This window comes from Neodiprion pinetum, chromosome 2 (assembly GCF_021155775.2).
Source record: "Neodiprion pinetum isolate iyNeoPine1 chromosome 2, iyNeoPine1.2, whole genome shotgun sequence".
Lineage (NCBI taxonomy): Eukaryota > Metazoa > Arthropoda > Insecta > Hymenoptera > Diprionidae > Neodiprion > Neodiprion pinetum.
Genome location: NC_060233.1, coordinates 9063431 through 9070510, shown reverse-complemented (window position 1 = coordinate 9070510; position 7080 = coordinate 9063431).

Sequence of the window (7080 nt, the reverse complement as noted above, 5' to 3'; positions counted from 1 at the left end):
TACCCCACACATGTAGGTATCTGGTTACTCGCACCTTCGTCATCCGGCTTGCACTGTGTGGCGCACCCATCTAATGGTCAATGTAATCACTGAACGCGTACTTTGCGTATCATTGGACAGTTTGAATCTGCTGAATCGTAAGTGATTTCCACTGCTTCGTCTCTGCGCTAAATTTACCAATTTGATACTCCGTAATGGATGGAAACAGCCGTCCTTCCACGCGGTACAATGGTTAAACGGTTGAACTACGAAAAAGACTTTCAACATTTTCATACTTTAGAAATGAGCAATTGGTGAAGTTCCATGCAACCTAGTCGTACACGAGCATTTGGGGGAAGAGTGATGATCTTTGTTACAGACTGACGGTCCAATCGTTCCAACAGAATGTAATCAGCTATTTTAATTACAAAGACTAATAGAGCATCGAACACACTCGGTAGTGTCATCACGACGTGTGCTAAAAATATAAACCACTGCTGGACGTGGGACATTATCGTACGTATATGAATACCGAGATAAGAAAATTGTTGTCAATTTGTCGTACATTATTGCGATTCTCGCTGCCATACAAACGCCTGCGGAGTAAACTTTTACGGAGCAAAGTCCAGGCGGTTCATATGTGATCCAACATTTGTTAACACGCGTGATTACGTCTTGGGATTGCTAAACTGTATTCTGTATAATACGTGTAATATCACTGGGAAGGATTGAAGCTGCCACGAGTTCCCGCCTCCGGTGTGAACGCGATATTTCAATTGATTATTATTTATTTTTTCTCGCAAGCTGCACACCGCGTGTAAAGAGACTGCCCGCAGGGGATGTGTTGACGAAAGATTTGTTGGGCCCGCCAGGCCCCGATTAAGTAACGCGATTCGACCCCCCAGGGAATCGGGACAACCAAGATGGCTTCCTCGAAGAAACATGGCTCGCCCATAAAAGCCTCGCACACGCGGATAAGGATAAGCGACTCGGCTGTATCTCGAGCCTCGCGCGTTATTCTACCGATATTTTGACGGTGTAAAAGCGGCCGTGAGATAACAGCTGTCAAGTCTTATTCGTGTCTGAAATTGTGCAATGAAGTTGGATGAATTTTCTGTTTTGTCAAAAGCTGCACGTACGGTGAAGAAAGCTTGGGCATGTTTCAACGTAATAACGGTATTTATAAACTATCCGATCTTATAAATTGACTCGCCACTCTGGTTAGATTTATACCCGTTGTTGGCATGGTTCTGTGGCTTAATTAACATCGTTAAATAAATAACTGATATACGTGTTTTATCAGCTAATTATATGTGGAGTAAAAATTCTCGCGCAAGCTTGACAATAACAGACACTGCTTCTCGAAGTTAGAAAATTATAAAGTTAAAAATAAGAACTAAATGATACTCTTAATATCTTGTATAATAAATTGTGCTGTTTCTTATCTAATTATCGTACGGTACAAGATACGCGTGTACATTGAAATGTACTTAAAATATGGTACTCGTTTACTGCCGAAGAAGCAGCGGAGACTTTGAACAAAAATGGCGTGATCGCACAGTAAACTATAAACTGCGAATTTTTCAAGTGCGTTATCTTTCGAACGACAAACCTCAGTATACACTTTGTAATAAATAACACACACAGCTGAGCGGAGGTGGTTCAATCCGATGAAAAGCCGGGCCAATGAGCACGCTGGTAACTCTGCCGGTCATCGATCATTCTCTTAATCGCGAATGACAGCCCGATAAGTTAGATTCAATCGAAACCCATATCTACTTCATTTAATTCGAGTAGGTTGGTACGCTGCCGGGAGGCAGGCAGGCAGACAGGCAGGCAGGTTAACAGATGAGAACACGTTACACATATTATACAACCGGTCTTCATCGCAGATGTAGTACAATAATTATCCTCGTCAAACTCGCCGGAATTTCAACCAATCGAACGGTTTAGCCAGCTGACTGGAAGTGCACGATGGTTTTTAGGTCGTTGAATCAAAACCACTGACATGTTGTTCCAATTGAAGAGTGATTAAGAGTACAAAAAACCGAACAAGACACACCTAGCTTGCAACGCATCGGGCTAACGATACGGGGTACGTCTAATGCCAACCTCGATCAGGTCTGCAAGAAGGTGCACCAGGGTATCTTTATCAGAATGTGTTTTACATTAATACTTTAGTGTTTTAGCGGCGATTGTCGGACATTAATGCCACTCTGACTTGAGTGGCTAGGCTCCCGGCTTTACAAATTTATACACTCCTCGGGACCGTCTGACCCGATATGATATCTACAGACCAAGAGCTGCAACCGACCGGACCCCCGGTGCTCTCGAGGCTACGTTTCCTCCTCCGAAACCCAGATCACGGTTTCCACTTTGCACACAGCGTGAAGAAACGGACCCAACCGAGACTCGCGGCACAAAGTCCAACTCTCAGAAACATTCGGGTACACTGGTTCGCAGATTCAGAAGCAGATAAGTGCCCCGTGACGGGACGACGGAAGCACACTGCGTGGACTTTACTGCCCTCCAGCACTTACCGAGATCACAAATCATGCGCATTTATCGGTGAGAGTACGGAAAGTGACGCGATGACGTCCTGGAAGTATGCAACGTGCGGGAAAATTCAGGCTCGTTTGTCAGCGTTGAGCAGAGGTCAGATTACCCGCACACACACGCATACACATCGTGGAAGAAGAGTGCGTTACACGTGGAATCGAAGTGTGGTCTAGGCGACATTGCGGCTGTATAATGCGGCGATCGTCTCCCTTGGCGAGCCATCGCCAGGTTGGCACTGCCGTCGGTCGGCGAGCCGGTACCAAGGTTGGTACCCCTGGAGCGGGTGTCATCGTTTATCTCGCGGTGGAGAGATCGGGCCCGCCGATACACCGGGACGTTTTAATGGCCGAACCATGTTGGAATTAACCAAAACAAAGACGAAGCATCAATTAGGCGACTTTTTCTTCCACTTCTTCCTCCCTGTGCGTCTCGTCGTTCGCTCGAACGGAGAACCGCGCTTCTTCACCCCCTTCGCATCCCACGGCATCCAGAGCTCGCACCGTGCAAATCCCCCGCCTGCCTCGTCACCCCGCGATCACAAACTCGCCTCGCCGCTTGGCCAACGACTCTTCTCCCCCTCAGGTAGCAGCATTGTGTCGGATAATGGCTAATAAATTGCTGGCCAACCTCGGAACGTTTCGGACCACCGCGAATATGGTGCAAATATCCTCGCGCCTCGGCCAGAAACGCGTCCGTCATTCGTTTCGACTGCCAGCTTGCGGCACCCGCGTCGTAGCCCCAACGGAATGTCGCCTCTCGATTCAAGTGCTCGTCACCCACCGCGGGCATTAATTGATTCCACACTCAGATGGAGGACTGAAATAATTGCGTCCAGGACAAGTAGTTGCCGTCGCCGTCGATCGTAATTAGTCGGTGCTAATTCAACCACACGAAAATCTGCTCATGGTTCAAATCGAAGTTCGAACCGAAACGAATCAAGCGTTCTCTTATCGTTGTCCCCGAGTTTCCGATTCTCGCAGATTTTCCGCACTCCTTGACGGAGTCGAAGAGAAAACGTTGGGATCAGAGTTCGATACGAGAGGTGAAGAAGAAGGTTCGCGAGGAATGCGGAGTAGATCGCATCTGGCTAGGCCTCAGGGTCCGTGGCGCCATCCCAGGGTATCGGTCACCCCCGAACGGGGGGACATCCGGTGATATTTCACGATCCACCCGAGCGGACAACCTCTCTGGGAGGGACAAACAAATCATCGGGTCAGCATTACACGCTCCTTAGATCTGGTAGTCCTGAAATATTGTATTTTGGCACGAGGACGTGCAGAGGCCCTGCAGTAGGGTGAGTCAACCGCCCTCCCGGGAGTCCGGAGACCGTCGCCAAATAATTAACCTCGGTTACCTGCAGCAACGACCCTCTGAACTGATCGGCACCGATGTCGTCCTGAGATTACGCACCGACCGACGCCGGTGATTCCGACGAGACTTGAGAGAGCAGCCTTGACGAAAGAGCGGAAAACGGATCGACAACGGTCTCGCAATCGCAACTCCTCGGAGGGAGGAAGTCGCGGGAGTTGACCGGAAACGCGAATGAGTGATGGATTCTCCCTCCCGACTGTCGAGGACAACTCGATCCGGCGAACGAACGTCGGCGCATATGTCGCAACCCTAGCTCCACTAATCACCATTGGTTTTAGATTATTCTGAAATAATGATCGCGCTTTCCGCGGTCTCCGGTCGGTGATAAATCGGCCCCGGGATCGGCGGTGACGCAACTGCGGCGACAGGGAATAGACAAAGACTCCTCCAGGTGTGACTCCGACATCTCTGGAACGTCCTGTTCCACGAGCTTTGGGTCGCGGCATGCGTGCGGCCCGCTTTTGACCGGCTAACGGGGGCCGAGAAATTCGACGTCGAGGACGAGGACGAGGACCGACTCCTGGTTACGCCACCGGACGACCCGGCCGCATAGCTCGGATTCGGGCATCAATGAAACGGTCGCGTGAATGAACCGCGGTCGCGTTGAAAAAATTCCGATCTCACGGTTCCAGGTGAATCGGGACCACGGACTATTCTAGCTCCCATTCCACGAGTGAAAACTCGCCAAATTCCGCTCCTAGGAGGCGAGTGTAAATTCTCCGCGATCTGGAGTCCGCGAGACGGACACCGGACCTCCACTCCTCGTGAGAAAATATTCCACTAATTTCTTCACAGGTTTTAGATCGCTGGGTCCGCTGGGCCCGATTACGCGCAACGCATCGACGCTCCATTAGTTTTAAATAATTGCTCGTCGACTAGGTGGAAATCATTTCTCGCGTACTACCGATCGGTTATAATTCATTCCAGCCTCTTTAACAGCCTAGATATCAACCGACTTAATCGAGCATGCACCATGCTACGCTCACTTGCCTCGAGCAAATGCCCACGATTAAATAAGACGTCTTGCGTCATTTATTTCCTGCGCACTTAATGGACTCGCTATACAGGTAAATTAGAGAAAAGTGTGTCCTTTGTCAACAACCAACTGTTGAAAATAATTTGACATGATGTGACAATTTTTTTCTTTGCATAACCAACTGCGCACGATCATACTTACGGAGAAATATTTAAGGTTTTTTGGGTAATTGTAAAATGTCAAATTTCTCTGTTTGAACAAACTATTAAATAAATATCCAACACGGTTCACCCTCAAAAATAATATGTTGATATTGTCGGATATTTTCCGGTGGCATGTCTGGTCGATGTATCCGTAAAAGTATGAAGGGTGGAGGTAAGGAGAAGTATCTCATACGGGTTTTTAACCAAAAAGCGACGAATAGTGGTTCAACAAGTCACCAGAATGGCGCTAATCAGCAACGAAAATTCAATCTTAACCTGGCTGATATAGATGGGTCAAGTATGTCAAAGGTACGGAGGGTAGAGATGGTGTGAAACATTAGCTTACAGCAACGCCGTCTTAACTGTACTCTATTTTATGAAAACTTTCTATACGCGAAGATAGTCCTCCTGACCTCCACCCTCCATGTAAAAAAGTCACGCGAAATTTAATCCCTGAAACAAATCACGGTGGGCTTCAATAATTACTCGCAGTGAGCGGAACCGCGCGTTCACTGATCAGCGTCAAGTTCTACCTGCAGGTGAGATTCAAGTACCGACGAGGAATGTTCGTGCGATGCATGCTGGGTACGCAGCCGGGCTAATCACCGCATAGATATCTCGAACGGTGAAGAGTCGTGTAATCGATACGTTTGCGAAGATATTAGCCGTTAATGAGGAAGAGCGAGGATGGCGAGGGGCTGGCGAAGTCGGCTGGCTGTCGGGCTAATCCTGGTACATCCGAGGCTGACTAACCAGCAACCCACCCCGACACTTCCCGCTTAAATGCTCTTTTGTTTTTCCCTTGTCAAGCTCGTTTTCGGGATAAATGCTCTCTCCTGGGAAGAGAGACACCGGCTTACCTGCGACCGGGTCCGACGGGCGTGGGAGACACGACCACACCACCTACTTTGTACGCTTGGCAGAGAACCAAGAAAAAATAACACCCGAGTCAGAAAGTTTTCCAGCTAATTGCAGCAGCAGCTATATAACTATCATGTTTCTACCGTTGCCAAAGCACCGAGCTCACACCGGAGACCAATTTGTCCGGAGCTTAGTGTCCGATCTGAAATCCTTAATCAAGAAATTTTTTTTTCCTTCCCCCTCATGATATATCGACTTCCTGTCGCAAGAGTATATACCTAACTACTGCTCGTTAAAACTAAAACAGACTCGTTGCAAGTCGCGAACGGAAGTCTCATAAATCTTGGAACACTTTTATTTTCACATTAGCGGAGAACTTGACTGGGGTTGAAATTCCACTAAAAGTTTCACACTGGTACTGACAATGAGGAAAAGGATTTTCAATTTACCTTAATTCCTGTGAAGTCACTCCAGATGATTGAAACCACATCTAGTTCCTTGACGTTCGTCTAGCCGTGTCCGATTGATTCAACGTAGTCAGTCACTGGTCGTAGATCCAACTCGTGTGAAGATCAAGTCCTGGCAATTCGTGCCAAGCCTCAAGGTATTTGTAGTCACAAATCACCCACCAACTCTATTAAAATAATGTCCAGTGGTCCAAAGTTATTCCGCGTTATTTTTTAACACATCAAGTAAAGTTGGGTCATTTCAAACAGTGTGAATCTATTCCAACTTATTCGGAGCCACTTGAAACCTTGCAGTGTGAACTTATTTCAGTACACTACTTAAAAAACCAGAAGACATTTGTTAACACGACAAAAGACAAGTGTGTTTTCATCTCTTTAAGATTCCGAAATGATTCCTAACGAGCGATCGTGGTGACCTTACGGATGACGTCAAGTTAGTCGAAAGAATTCCTTTGAATCAACTCTCGTTTCAAATATCCCGAAAGAACAAAGACCTCCATAGTCTCCTGAGGGTTGAAACAAGCCGGGGCAGCGAATAATCGGCGCTGAGGGAAGTTAACTTCCCGGAAAAGCTGGGCGTGATTTTTTTTTTTTCTTATTTTTTTAAAGAGGGTAGAGGGTAGAGGGTCACGAACCGGTGGGCATAACTTTTCTTTGACTTACC